The sequence below is a fragment of the Filicampus tigris genome, chromosome 15, assembly GCF_054856515.1.
Source record: "Filicampus tigris isolate MCC_2025a chromosome 15, RoL_Ftig_1.0, whole genome shotgun sequence".
Classification (NCBI taxonomy): domain Eukaryota; kingdom Metazoa; phylum Chordata; class Actinopteri; order Syngnathiformes; family Syngnathidae; genus Filicampus; species Filicampus tigris.
In genome coordinates this window covers 7,707,885-7,723,704 of record NC_141231.1, presented here as the reverse complement: position 1 = coordinate 7,723,704, position 15,820 = coordinate 7,707,885, and the positions used below count along the sequence as shown (strand labels likewise).

The 15,820-nt window shown below is 40.3% G+C and overlaps 1 protein-coding gene and 1 long non-coding RNA gene across 7 annotated transcripts in view; one reads left to right on the top strand and one right to left on the bottom strand.

The window, feature by feature from the left end:
- The window catches only part of sema4d (sema domain, immunoglobulin domain (Ig), transmembrane domain (TM) and short cytoplasmic domain, (semaphorin) 4D), a 49,972-nt gene extending 34,892 nt beyond the window's left edge, over positions 1–15,080 (bottom strand). The window contains exon 1 of one of the 5 annotated variants that reach the window (XM_086053488.1): positions 14,891–15,080. The gene's annotated coding sequence lies outside the window, so the exon portion shown is untranslated. Of the gene's footprint in view, positions 1–265; positions 376–2,720; positions 2,898–14,890 lie in introns of those variants that run through there. The other 4 variants (XM_086053491.1, XM_086053489.1, XM_086053492.1 and 1 more) reach the window with 4 other exon arrangements.
- On the top strand, positions 544–5,192 carry LOC147135305 (uncharacterized). Of its 2 annotated transcripts, XR_015089844.1 has the most exons (5): positions 544–986; positions 3,968–4,059; positions 4,220–4,310; positions 4,469–4,595; positions 4,763–5,192. It is a non-coding gene; the product is annotated as an uncharacterized LOC147135305 (long non-coding RNA). The 2 variants fall into 2 exon arrangements; XR_015089843.1 differs by having other exon boundaries at positions 3,968–4,310.
- Positions 15,081–15,820: the final 740 nt, after the last annotated feature.

Here is a 15,820-nt window from a genome sequence, read left to right as displayed (position 1 = left end):
GTGCTCAAAAGCCAAGATTATTGGCACTTGGGCCCATTAAAACAAATTGCCAGCAGACTGCTTCTCTTCGCCTGTTAAACATGTGCCAGATGCAGTTCTGTGAAAACATAGTCATTGATCTGTGATTGATTAATAAATTGATTGATTTTGATTAATTAATAAATCAAAACAAAACAACAGACAACAGCTCTTGTCTTGACAATTTAACAAGCATCAATCAGACAGTTTTGCAAAAATAATGTTATCGTCACTCATCTGCTCAAACCTTTTTCAGTCTTCAATACTTGTTGTATTAAGAGAAATAAAAGCGATCATCTTTTCTCTTTGCTCATCTCCAAAACAAAGCGCACGGGACAGGTGGAAGCAGCATGTAGATGTCTAAAGCAATGTTGTGGTAGCCAATGGAGATACAGCACTCATTATGAAAACCCGCATCATTGGTTGTTTAGCTAAAAAGTTAAAAGTACATGCAAGAGAAGACAAAGAATCTCATTGCTACAAATCATCATAAAGTGGATTTATGAGGTTATTGGATGAGGATATTTGAATGTGATGCATCATATAGCAGACTGAAAAATCAAGCATTAGCTCTTCATCTCATCTGCCTTTAAGGGATTACAATAGCCACATTGGATTCCTAGATTAATATTATATTATGTGTTAGCACGCTGAAATAACACAGACTGTGACCCGCCAAAGTGGGATTTAGGCCCCTGTAAGCAGATAAGTGTTGGTATTCCATTTTTTTCTAAGCACAGGACACTAAAAAAATTAAGATTTTTTTTTCGTCATGTTTTACAACATTATTTTAAATGGACAGTAAATACATAATCCAAAACAGATTAGTCAAAAACCAAAAAGGTTATTTTTTGTTTTGCTAGTTTTTTTTTTTAATTTATTTATTTTTTTTATGGGGGCTATGCCTGGACGGGACAGTAGGATTGAACCAAGACCAAGACCATCAGCCCTTACATGAGGCAGTCTCTGTAAGTATTTATAGATCATTTGGCATTTGGTGTCTGCTCTGATGTTCTGCTGCCTTGGAACTGATGCTTTCATGTACGAGCAGCAGCTCTTTAACCTGACATTCATTGGCTTTTATTAGCCGTGTCCATGGCAGGTTATCATTTTAGTTCCGCTTCCTTTGGTCTACTCAACCCAATGTTTTTACGGGGGGAAAGAAGTGCACTGCGATGATGGATACCGACACATAAGCTCCACTTCATACACCGAAACATACTATATATTGTTCTTAGTTGCTAAAAATGTCAGACCACACCAGCATGACACAGATGAATCGCAGTCTATGCAGGGAAAAACAATATATATTCAAACAATGCAGGCAAAAGATAGTGTTTCAAAGGCCATGTGCATTGACCAAAAATGTGAACCTTAAAAGACCGAACCAAAGCCAAATATGGTCATCGATTGCATCTTTGGCAGCAAATGCTTGATCTACTGTAGCTATCTCCCGAAGGTGTAATAAAGTAAAATTAATCCTTGATTAATCTGTTGATTATTTTTTTGATTAATTGATGTATCAGATTAAAAAAACAACACTTTCCAATTTCCATTCCTATATTCAAAAATAGAACATTATTTCAAATTGTCAATGCAGAAAATGCACATTAAAGGGGAAGTCAGGTCAAACATTTTCACTTCTCTTCTTTCTATTCCCTTCCCTTTTAAGATTCACTTATTGGTTTGGCTTGTAACATGTCAGAAAAAAAGATAAAAATGTTGATATTGTTTTCCAAAGTTTGAATCTATCAAGGCTTACGGGGATCGCGCTAGTCAAACTTTGCGATGTACGATGTACCCTGATTAAGTTTGAGTAGTGTTTCATCCCTATTCCCTGGCATGTGCCAGTTTCCACCAGCATTGCTCCGGTGACAGAAGTCTTTTGATTCAAGTGCGGAGCAGAAGTGTCAGCAAATAAAAAATATCTGTACATTTACTGGTCACACAGCTTGAGTGGATGCAAAATGTACTCGCACAGTCTTATATTTTAGGGGCAAAACATGACCATCTAGGGGCACTCTGGAGCCCTGTAATCACTTCTCGGAGCAAATGAGACAAAATTAAGTGCATGACAGCGCACTCAACAAGTCTGCTGTCTAAAAAAGACCAACAAGACCAGAGCCAAGCTAACAGAGGTTGACCTCCAGCCACACAATGGCAGAAGTTCAGCAGCAATACTATGTTCAATATGACCCTGTTGTGGAAACAGGAGATCAGAAAATTCAGAGTTTCTCCCATCCCTCAAAAATATATATATTTAAAACATATCACAGAACTGATTAAGTCGTCCATCAAGGAAATGTAGTCAATTGCTCATCCCTGGTTCACACAGCTCACTGTGGTGTAGCGAGCATCCTTAGTCCATCAATCTACAATGACGTGAAGAGGATTAGCAGTAATGTACATTTTTTAAAATGTAGTGTAAAAATCGGCAAAAAATAAAAATCCAAGATGGAAACTTTTCAAGGAAATCTAGAAGCTTCAATCTTACCACATGGAGCCACCTATTAGTCACCTATGAGGGTATTTCCCCTCCCACACAACAAAAAGTCCCACTCATACCCAGAAACTGCAATCCACCACAATACTGAATTATTTACTTCACAGGAGGGGAGTAAAAATAGCACACACCGTGCAAGCGAGTCTCGGCAGCACAAAATATGATTTCAGTAGCAGTAATGCAGCGACATGAGCCTTACCATGACGAGTGCGGGGGAAGATCCTGCAGGTGGAGAGATTTTTCTGCTCGGTCTTGTGGGTGCATGACAGACAAACAGAAACAACGATTTTGATCATCCAAATATGACTGTCATCCTCACACATGCCACCCTCCCTCAACTGCCATGTAAAAAGGGCGGCGCTCATCTGCTACTGTGCAGGAGTGGTCTCGTCTCTGAAAAAACCTCACTGCACACAATCGACTTGGGGAGGAGGAAGAGGAGGAAGCAAGTGAGGGATGGGGGGAGGGGGCATGTGGGAGTGTGTCTATCTATTGTGACGGGGGTGGCTTTCTTCTCTCCTTTAGGCGCTCAGAGGAGTGCAGCGAGCCAGCTGCTAAACAGTTAGGCACTTTCATTGAGGAACTAGCAGTGCTTATGGCAGGAGTCGGCAACCTTTAACAGTCAAAGAGCCATTTCGACTCAATTTCCACGGATAGGAAAACCCTGGGAGCCATAAACACTTTTTGACATTAACCTCCAAAAAAACGCCAGCTTTTCTGAGTTCCCCGACACCACTAAGTTCAAGTTGCATAATACCTTATATTGCTATTGCACACTCGCGTCCACATAATACTACCCACAAAATACATTCAATCAGTAATTTGACACTTGAATTGATTAAACGAGTATAAAAACCAAGCCGGCGGCATTCGAGTACTTCAAAGTCCGTGCTCATCGTCCCCCCAGTCTTTGAAACGTCACACCAGCAAACACACCTGCCCAATACAATACACCTTCATTTTGGCTCCAATGCCTTCACAGACACCTTCTTTCAAGGTTTAAAGCCATGAGCGATGCAGTAAATAAAACAATGATCCAACTAACCGCGTCCAAGGTCTATATTATAATGAAACGGAGACTTACCTCACGACACATGTTAGGGGGTCTTTTTGCAACGAAGCATCTCATCGATTCATATTAAACAAACGAACGTAATCCAGCGAACCTTACTATTTTCACTCGCTTTTGCTTAAAAAAAAAAAAAAAAGGCTGCAATCAGCAGTGAAACCATGCTTTATTTGAGTATTTGAATACTAGAATTGACATACCATTAGAATAGATTTGTGATTTAAAAAAAATAATAAATTGACCATATTTGGATGCCCGAGATTTCCGGATGACAGTGATTATGTAATTTTATTTTAATATTTCGATGTCACAATAATCTTACAATTTATAACTGTAATTCAACAAATGAACACACACAAATAAAATACTTTGTTCAGATATTGTGCAGTTTTGGTGTTGGCAGCAGGCGTGTCAGAAGGCATCCACGCATGCCGGCTGTTTCCTGTGCTGTCAAACGTCTCTGAGGAAGGTAAATGCTGAGCACCGAAATTGCGCAAGGTCTGAAAAATTCTTTCTTCAGTTAAAAATGTTGACTTACTAGGAAGACAAGATAGGTGTTTTTGAGATAAATAACATACTGTAGCAAATTTGTTTTATCTGCGTTGTGGTGACATTTGTGTTTTGCCAAGTTGTGTTGTTTCCGAGGTTCCAAGCGACTCACTGGATTGGTGAGGTTGTGCTAGTGAGACGAGTGAGCGGACGGCGAAGGACCAGAGATCCGTGAGTACTCATGACGAAACTGTTGTTGCACGGTAATTGGCGTCGACTATGGCCCACATTAGCCGTGTTGGAATAATAAAAAGGGTACGTCTGACGTCATGTCTTTGGAAGGCGTTACAATACACTTCAATCGGACGCTTACCATTTATTTTCCCAAGTCACGCAGAGCCGCAACATAAGGACGAAAGAGCCGCATGCGGCTCCAGAGCCGTGGGTTGCCGACCCCTGGCCTATGGGGAACGTACCACGTCCGTCATCATCGAGATACTCGCCATTTTGGAGACGGTGGGACAACAACGCAAGATGAGACGTGCTTTGTCGCCGTGTTTACTCTGAGTTGCTGTCATATTTAAATCAAAATATGGTGAACCGTTGCTGTGTTAGGGGGTGCAGCAATGCCTCCGACAATTGCAAAGGGGAAAAAAAATTGACAATGTACTACGTTTTTACAGGTTTCCTGCTTGGCGGGAGACAGAGGGAAGCCTCGTTTCAGAGATCACAATGCCACGTCGGACGGCTTGGTTGTCAGCTGTAAGACGAAAAAAAAGCCTTTCATCAAAACCTTTCGTCAAACAGCGAGAGTCTGCTGCTTAAAGGTTGAGAGCAGTGTCACAAGGGCATCAGATATAATTTCTGGTATATGGGAGACTCAACACTGTAGTATTAGACACGCAACGACATGGAGTTTTACATTTTTTTGAACGGCTCCCCTTTCTTCATAAGCTAAGACATGATTGGTTACCTGAGCAACTGTGATGTCATTTTCAGTCAATAACAAGTGGCAAAATGGGCACCTCCTGAGACTGTATAGAACATTTTCTTGTAAAGAAATTTTTGGGGTTGACGTTCACTTTAATGTCAATAAAACTCTTCAACCTCTTAAAAAAACGCGACCAACTTTATTACCGTATAGGTCCTGATACGCCTCAAAGCTTTTGATATTGGTCACTGACTCCCCGTATGAAGCGACAGAGTTCAGAAAGCAGCTAAACATGTGAATGTCGCTGGCCACTTTTTGATGCCATCCTCCCACCTTGCCACATTAGTTGGAAGCGGGATCGAAATGTTTTCTCTTTCTCTCACCAGTTCCTGTTAATACCGGAAGTCACGCCCACAAGTCAGGCATAGGCTGTTGGTGCCTAGGAATAAGGTGGATACTAAGCGTTTTAAATGCTACCACTGTTTATCAGTAAACCATTCCAGGGAAAAGATTCACATCTGCCACCGTAATAGTAAATGTTGCCATGCATGCGGATGGTAGTACTAGTAAGACAAAGCTAGGAGGAGGAGGAATACAATAACAACAAACAAAATGTACTGTATGCGGGCTGCCTTCCTGCTGCCATTCCTTTCCAGCGCCGTGCCCTTGGCAACACGAAACGCTGGGAAGTTTAAAAAAAAAAAAAAAAAACACACACACACACAAACTCAGCCAAGTTGGCTGTCAACGGCAATACATCAGGAGCTTTGCGCTGCACTCAGTAATGTCGTCAGCTAGGCCTGGGAATCGTTAGCCTCTGATAGCACTTCCAAAGCACTAGCCTGTGAAAACAACTGCTTTGGATTGACAACAGAGTTAGGATTTTTGAGGCCGATCATCGATCATGGAGTTGAAATGAATCGATAACCTATCCAAGATGGAGCAATGTCTATACAATTTGCAGCCCGCCACAGATAAATGTATACGTGGGAAAGACTTTGGCTGTTATGTCTAACGTCACGGAACCGATCCGAAAATTGAGACATTACAGCTGATCACAAAATGTGCATGAATGCAAAATATCGGCGATCCCGTATAGCCAATCATATCGGTGTTTGGTCTAGTAAAAACAGGGAGAAGCTGAAGGTTTGAATGCGCTGAACAGCCTCTTACATAAGAGTTGTGAGATAGCGAAGATGAACGCGCATGTAGACAAACTTCCCACAGATTATATCATGCTGTTCAAACGGACTCAGTCAGACAGGTAGCACAGTGTTAAGACACATTGTGGTAAGCACTGCACTGCCTCAGAGTCGAGAGGTCCACTGTCTATCTACTATTTTACACTCCACACCTGTCATCAAATTATCTGACTGCTCTTGTGGCAAAATTCTGCTTTTGAAGCGTTTTATGGTGAAAGCCACTGAAAGGTGTATGAATACCAGGACTTCTGTTACAGCTGGGATGCAGTAATTTGGCGTGATCTTGGCATTAAAAAGGCTTCCATCTCCTACAGATAGCCCCTTGTTATCAGTTCGTTTAAAGCTTGATCTAACTCGCTCGCTAAAACATCTTTGGAATGCAGTAGTGCATTATGCATGGCCAGTAAAAAAAAAAAAAAAAAAACACACACAGACACGCCCACACACATCAAATGCCTCAACAGACATGTCAGCTTGGTCTATGGAGGCAGATGGTGCTCCAATCTGCCAATAGCAAATGATTGCAGCATGGGGGGTGGGAAGGGGTACACCGTTGTTGTGGCTAGTAGGGAGTATGTGTGGTGTTAGGTAAGAGGGTGGTGTGGGCTGGCTCAGATGTCTGATGTGTGCAGACAACACAACACAGCACACCTCGACATCAGAGCACCAGAAGCTGCCCCCTGACCTGCCCCTGCCTGGCTAGAACAATATGGGTGGGCGCAAGTCGTACGTCAAAGCCCTCACATGGACAACCCAGGTGGAAGATAAATACAAGTACAGACGTTTGGCGACTAATGGGTCAGTTAAGTGAAAGCTGCAAAAACCGGTTGCTTGGAGTCTGAAAGCAAAGCAACATTAGAAAATGGTAATTTTCTGAAAACTGTGTAAAACCTAAAGGTCCATGAGTCTCATGCGGCCCACAAGAGCATTCAATCCTAAAAAAAAAAACCTATGCAATTTGTTCGTCACTCAACTGTTTAGTGTACCTGGGGTTTACGTTTGCCAATAACCATTAACAAGGAGGAGGGGTTAAAGCATTAATCCTGGAAATGGCAGGATAATGATGGCTTTTGACCAAAACGGCCACCCTCATGTTTGACTTCAGGCACTTTTGTGAGCCCTGTCTTGCCTACCAAGTCTGCTGACCTGTCTTGCCTACCAAGTCTGCTGAGTTTGGTTTTGATTGGTGAAAGTAATGATGCGAGAGCCATTCTTTTTTCCATATACCGTGTTCAACAATCCAGCCATATTCTATAATACTTTTCCTCATATGGGTCATATGGGGCGAGCTGGAGCCTATCCTAGCTGACTTTGGGCAAGAGGTACGGTACACCCTGTGCTCATCACCAACCATTCACATTCAGACCTACCGTATGGGCAATTTAGAATCTTCTGTCATACTAACATATTTTTTGATTGTGGCAGGAAGTCGTAACAGAATGTTGTTACATGACTTGACTAGAGTTGCTATTTTTAGGACTTGCCTGCCAAAAACTCGGGAATGACTTGAGTTGGGACTTGGTATCTAAGTGACTTAACTTGACTTTTAGGAAGGAAAGCAAGAAAGAAAGAAAAAAGATAGGTTTGTTTTGTTCTTTCACGCCAACATGGCAACCCGGTCAGCGTCACTTGTTACTGTGATGTGGCAATGTAATGTTTCTGTTCACAAATGCAAAGGTTACCCCCGCCCTTTATTTAATAACAAGGTGAAGTGCTGTGCACTTCGAAAGTAGATTCTATTCATCAAAACATAAGACACCGGTGTCACCAACATGTTGCTAGAATAGAGCACTATAAAGTCTATGTATATTACTTCTCCGGTCGCGAGCATATCTGCCATATTTGATGTGGCACCGCCCCCTAAACTAATGCACGTCAACTTCACTCCATTTCAAAATGTGACAACCTACAAATTGCACAAAGTTAATGTCTTTCATTCACCCATTAACACCAATTAGATTTGGGCAACTGATTGGTCCCTGAAACAAAGTATGTCGTTTTTAAATCTGACGATTATACACATTTACACCCTCATTCAGCATATTTTAGTATTTATCACCACATTAACAGTGTGCCACTATATAAACATCCATCCATTATCTGTACCGCTTCTCCTCACAAGGGTCGCGGGGCGTTCTGGAGCCTATCCCAGCTGTCTTTGGGCAGTAGGCGGGGGACACCCTGAACTGGTTGCCAGCCAATCGCAGGGCACACAGAGACAAACATCCGCACTCACAATCACACCTAGGGGCAATTTAGAGTATCCAATCGACTTACCATGCATGTTTTTGGAATGTGGGAGGAAACCGGAGTACCCGGAGGAAACCCACGCAGGCACGGGGAGAACATGCAAACTCCACACAGGGAGGCCGTAGCCGGGATCGAACCCACGACCTCTGAACTGTGAGGCGGACGTGCTAACCAGTCGACCACCGTGCCGCCTATATAAACATTAGTATGAAAAAATAACATGCATTCTTCTAAACAATTTAAGTGTAGAGATTCATTTTGTAAGTTAATTGTTTTTCCATTTCATGACATTTTTAGAGATAATGTACTTTTTGTAGTAGGGTCAGTGAAAAAAAAAAATTATCACTCCAACAACAAGATTTTATGACTTCACTTATGACTTGCTTGAACCAAGTAATGACTTGACTTGCTTGAAATTTGGTGGCGACTCAACTTGACTTGCTTGACTTTTTTCCACAGTGACTTGGGACTTGCTTGAGATTTGATGGTTACGACTTGAGACTTACTTGTGACATGCACATACATGACTTACTCCCACCTCTGCATTGCACCTGTTGAAAACCCATGCAAGCACGAAAAGAACATGCCAACTACAAACAGGATGGCCGGACCCAAGATTTGAACCCAAAACCTGAAAAATGTGAGGCAGGCGTGACACCAGGTCTTGCTGTGCTGCCTACTGTACATGACTGTCATCGTTTTGATCATGATAATCATCCATCCATAAAAGCGACCCTATAAAAAAGTGGATAAATCTTGGCTTGAACATGCTGTGTAAAGCAGCTCTTGTCTTCTGTGTGCATGTTTTGAAAAACAAGGAAAATACTTTTCCGCTTGGTCATTGTTGTGTAAACATACCCTGGTAGTAACAACCTTGCTAATGAGATGGAAGCGGGAAGGAACTCCTGATTTAGGGGTGTCAGCGTCAAAGACGACATCTTTTACAGTGACTGCCACAGTGGGAGGTGAATTGCTGAGCCGCCGCCTTTTCAAGCAGAGGTGGTAGGATATGACGTAACACAGCAGAGCTTCTGGAGGAAGTCAAATATCCATGAGTGAATTATCTCATCTTTCTTTGAAAGAGAGCTTACACTACCTACTTATTGTATATGAGCATTGACTGTACATGCCACACTGACATGACAGCTTCCATGATGCTTATTTACTGACACCATTTTTTCAGAAAGACCCTCCAGCCAACAGCTTTGGCCTAAAGCATAAAAAAACAGCAAGTAAATACTGCCAGATGCAAGGTGGGCGCCATTCCTGCGCAAAGTTCACGTCTGGAACAATACTCTTTTTCAGTCCACCGACCAAATTCCCCTCTCCTGACCACTTCAAATTGATTAAGAGTGGAAAACAAGGAGACTCTAGAGATGGCCAGGTTAGTGAGAGTGGATAGCGTGTCATTTGATTTAGCTCATGTGAATCTGCTGGTTCAAGTGAATATGTAAAAAAATAAGAGATGACCTGTGCATTTGACCCCGTTTTAGCAATAATTAATCTAACACAAATCAGTCTTGAAAATAATTTACGCAAGTCAACAGGAACAGAAACTTGCTTGTTCAACAACAACAAAACAGAAAGGAGATCATGTAAGCTTGATTTTCTAAAAAAAATACTACATAAAATGCGTTGAAATATCATCACTGTCCAATCCAGAACAGGTGGTTGAGTTCCACAGCTATAGCAGCGGCATAATGCGAATTTGGACATAATTTGCAAAACGCTGTAGTCCATCACTAACCTACAGTACACTAACGCAAAAGTTAAGCCATATCTACACTAATTACAGTCTTTTCAATGGATTCTTTGTACTTTCTAAAACTTCCTAACCGAATTGCATATGAGAACAAAGTGACTGTGTTTTTTTTTTTTTTGTCCAAAACACGGAAATTATTTTGCTGGTTTGGTATCAAATAAACAAAAACAACAAAATAACAAATTTCCAAAAAAAAAACAGCTTGTAGAGGTTTTAATTAATTAATATTCACATTTATGAGTATTGGAAACATGATGAAGATAAGTGACAATGACACATGAGGTAAAGATTGAATCTTACTGCTCCAAATCAGGATTTACATAACTTCATGACAGAAATAAATGAGAAAAAAACTCAAAAGTGTTTACTAATTTTTCATTTTGGTCAGAGATACAAAGAATTGTGTGTCCGGTGTTCAGATAACACATACAGAATAAATATAGTGATGCATGTGGTTTTGTTTTACAAATGCTCTTTGCAGGGAACAATTTTGATGTTTCCATAGCTGGAGTGTTACCACGTTGAAATCCACTCCGAAACTTGAGTTTCTGAGTGTATTCTTCTGACATGCCTTGTTGAGACTAGCCTTTCTTTTAAGTGTTGCCAAAAGCTAAAGAAAATGCAAAAAGGCTTATCATTTAATACTCTGAGAGCTTGTAACCTCATGCGTGGCAATGGTTCAAACTCTGAGATTTAGAGGCATATTTTTTCCCTACAGTTTTGATCAATTTTGAGTACCCTGGAAGCAAAAGGGAACTGTTAAGGGAGTGTGGAAAATCAGTGTCTGAAGAACAAATACAAACAATATGCCCATTGCTTCTACTGGCATTTCATAACCTTTCAAAAAGACAAACTCACAACACACAAACACAACCTCTAACCCGAGGCAAAGTCAGCGCAAGCAACAGAACAGCTTCAACTGCCAGCTGTTTAATGATTTGTCTGCTGGTGAAAGCGCACACAGCAATATCCTGTTCGGACTCACTAAATGCAACCCCCTACCACGAGGATTCCGACTGGACCGGGTGTCACATGACACGACGGACAGTCCTTCATATCAACAAGGCCCGTGTGACCGCCCCGTGCCACACGTGACCGATGCAAAGAGCAGTTCAAATAAACTAAATAGTGTGGAAGAATTACAAGACAAGGAACGGGATGCCGAGGCCTGACTGAAATTTTAGTGAAGAGGAGTAGGGGGATGCAGCGCTCCTGCCAGACAGGCTCGAGGGAAAATGGTGGGGCCTAAGTGGGTTTAAACAATACCCACTCCGCCCGCCGGCGTTCTCCCCTTCCCCTTTATAGTCCACACAGCTGCAAACACATGCAGGTGAAATAATTAGGACCTTAGACTGATGAGCTACAGCTGCACAACATTCAAAACACTTCAGTAAACTCCCACACGCATGCTCTTTCATCAACTTTTTAAGTTATTGTTTCTTTTGGTTTCTACACACTACAGAGGCACATCCAAAATTAGAGCCTTCATTGTAGAACCACGTTATACTATAACATGCCGGGAAGCATTGAGATCTATTAAAGAGATGCAGCGTCATTAACAGCCAGAAAAGGAACAGAAGAGTAGTTGTCTGATTTGGGTGTAAATACCCTCAAATTAAGGTCAGCGTCTCGATTTAAAGTACATCTTGATTGTTTCATTTCAAATCTATTGTGGTGTTGGACAGAGCTGGAATGCTGAAAATTCTGTCAATGTCCAAATAATTATGGACTTGACTGTAGCTAGCGACTAACATGGCAGAGACTAAGCTAGCTGTCTGGATGCTCTTTTTTTTTTTTGCAACATGCCACCTTAAAGCGGAAGTCAACCCAAACATATTTTTTTTCAAGAATATGTTCTATGCAAGCCCACTAGGTGAAACAAGGCATTCTGATAAATATTGCGTTTGTGGAATAACAGTTAATCCACTCGTTTTTAGGCATCTCTGGGGTGGCCATTGTGTCACTTATGTCGACTGAAAATGAAATACTCAGGACTCAGGTAACGACCAGTCACGGCTGACCTGTTTTCTGAAGCTGAGCCGTGATTGGTCGTTATCTGAGCCCTGAGTAGTTGTGATGTAATTTTCAGTCGACAGAAATGACAAAATGGCCACCCCCTGAGATGGCTAAAAAAGGGTTGGATTTTGCTGCTTAGCTCATACTCCACAAACGCAATATTAATCAGAATGCCGTGTTTCAACTAGTGGGCCTGCTGGGAAAACATTCAGGAAAAAAACATGCTTGGGTTGATTCCCACTTTAAGTACTGAAGTGGAGAATGTGAGATGGCAACATGAATACATGTAAGATGTGTGATTCGCAGTAAGCTGTTTACTGTACTTTATAGTACTGACTGCACTTTTAAGGGCACAGCAATGTTTAAAGGTGTGTTTGAAATTGCTCTTAAAGTAAACATTCAAGGTCCAAGTTTTGTCATATATTTATATTGTAAAGTAATTATATAGGCAATTACAATTTTCACCTTTCGGGGGACACCAATCATTTGCATAAATTCATCAATCATGGTCTTGCATGGTTCCTATCCACTGCAAATAGCAAGGATTCACTTTATATGGTATAATACCAACTTGAATGATGCAAGATGATCGTTTGTTTTGTCCTGAGATGGACTGATTTTAGAAATGCAAGGATTCCCCCTAACTGTGATGACATGGTCTCTCTGTCACAGGTTTTTACCTATCGTAAGGGATCTGGAACATTTCTCCTGCAATAAATCGGGGTTCAGTGTATTTCATATCAGGACAGTACAATTACTAAAATGCTAACAGTTTGAACGCTTTAAAAAAAAACCATAGCAACACAAGTAGAAAGCATATAATAGATTTTTATGAATTTCACATCATGCCCTGTAATAAGCTACTATTTAAAATGAGAATTGATTAAGTGGGTAAAATGGAACATGATAAAAATGCTAACTTGTCAACAGATGGTACAAAACACTACGTTTGCTTACAATATATAATCTATCGTGTACTATGTGTATGTCATTAAACAGGAAAAAATATTGCTTCCATGCACATATCGACCCCTCACTTTCCTTTTTTCCATCTAACATTAACACAATATGCATAGCATAATGACACCAAGCAAGCAAGCAAGCAAGCAAGCAAACAAGTTCCAACAACAAAAATGCAGCATTTAAAAGCATACTATATTAACACACCATATCATATACAGTACATGGGGCTGGTGCGTTGGGCAAGGCTGGACTATAAACGTCGGTCTATTGTTGCGTTTGAAAGAGCAGCCTTAAATTTATGCATGTCAAGGGCAGAAACCTCCCAATGACCTTTGGGTGCCAGAATGGCTTTTCTGAGAAGTGAAAAAAAAGTCTGAAAAAGTCTGCTGCTTATATTATGCTGGTTTAGTACTTATGCATTCATATGAAGTGAATATTTGACACTTTTACATACTTTGTTGTATTGTGTTATTTGTAGTGGCTGTCATTTGTAAGGTGGCATTATCTTAGAACTTGATAGCAGAAAATAAAACCATGGAATAAAAAGTCTAAATATCGAGGATGATGTCAGAGTTTAACAAAGAATTTAAACTGCAATTACATTCTTGCTTCACTTCCCCTTTCAAAATTACAACTTCAGTCTTGATATTATGACACATTTCTCCTTGGAAAAAAAGCATAACTGTTCTCTCAAGATTACTGTTTTTTCAGAAAAAAAATATGTACTATAAACAACATTTAAAAAATTCTTAAATACAAATAATTAAAATATGACATTTCTTGAAAAATAAGGCTTTTTATGACCAGAGCATATATGCCTAATCTCCCAAATGAAAATGCTACTTATTCTCATGAGATTCCAACGCTACTTTTATATCTTTATACTAGTAATTATAACTAAAGAAATATGACCTTTTTTTTCCTGTAAAAAAAATGAAAATTCAGTAAAGAGTACTAATTTCGTATTATAAAATATTAACTTCACTGTTCAAAGGACCATTCCATAAAAAAAAAAAAAAAAAACGACTTTTTGATTCAGTTCTCAACTAAATGCAAATATTATTGTCACAGGATTCTGATTTTATTCTTGTAATATTATGGCTTTTTACTAAAAGCTACATTAATGTATCATTAGATGGCAACTTTATTCTCGTAATACTATCAGAAATCTGTGTAAACCCACTTAGTCCCTATAATTTTATTTGATACTCAAATAGATAGATAGATAGATAAAATTTCTTACCCCCATCCCCGCTCCCCTCCCAATGTATCGGCCAAGCTCCCCGCTCACCCCGGGAGAGAAAAAAATCCAGGAGCCGTACCTGAGGGCAATAAATAGTCCGCGGACCATATGTTCCTCACCCCTGCCCGCAACCCTTTTGAACCGTTTGAACTCTTAAACTTTTAACTGTCCAGACTCTGCACTTTTGACCAGGGAACGATGCAGACAAGTATTTTGAAACCGAACGAAGGCGCTGTCTCAGGAAAAGTGATAACAAGAACGACTAAAATAGTCTTCTCTTCTCCGTAGGGGAGCAACAAGTGCAAGCGAGCTTCAAGTGCACAACTACCGGAGACTCAGCAGCACTTCACTGCGGCTAGCTAGCGAGCTAGCACAGCAAAATAAAAATAAAATGAAAAAATAAAAACAGTAATAAAGTGAATTTCTATTAACTTAAAAACTCACCACGGAAGCTTGTTTTCCTCCTCTCTTCGTTGTCCGAACGGTGCGGGAAGGAAGAACGGCGTGACAAAGTTTGCTGTGTATACGCCTGTTACTGAATCCGCATGGTGGCTGAAGCCAGACTGGCAGAAAAGTGTGTCGCTTCGGGATCTCAGAGCTACTCTTAGGGGGGAGGGGGAGGAGGCAGGAGAGAAGAGGGAGGAAAGAGGAGGGATGGAGCACGGACGTCCTCCAGCTCCAGCACACAGCCGACCACATTGTTTTCTTTCATATTTATTTCACAGTTAAATTCCCAAGTTAAGACATACAACTCCGCCTTGCATATTTCTTTTACCAACTCAAACCGTTCCAACTGCAAAATATTCAGTGGAATCATTTATCACGTTCCCAAAAATTCTGAATTTTTCAAAGTCCCAAATTAAGATATATTTTATACTGCACTTTATACCCTACTACCCCCACATATCTTGACCGAACAGCACGTCATTTATCACATTTTAAATTTTTATTAATTCTAGGACAATAAATGCATTTTCATTCATTGACTTTATTATTCAATTCTGGAGGGGGAAAAGGGAACAAGTCGCTTAAGATGATGCAGTGCAGTTCTATTTAATTCAACGATGCAAAATGAAAAAAAAAACCAACAACTTCAATATTAAAACTATACAGAGAGAGTAGTTCATGAGGTCACTTAATAGTTTTAATTATCTAATAATTATTTCTGATAGTAGTTGTCATTTTGATAAATGAATGTATGATTTCATAAACATTTCATAATTTAATACATGTTTGGACTTTTTATTATTCATTTGATTCTGGGAAAAAGGAAAAAAAACACTCAGCTGCTCAAATCATAAGGTGACCAAATAATTACACCTCCGAGGGACACCATGCAGTTCTTTGTTAATAAAATAAATAAGACTGCCAAAA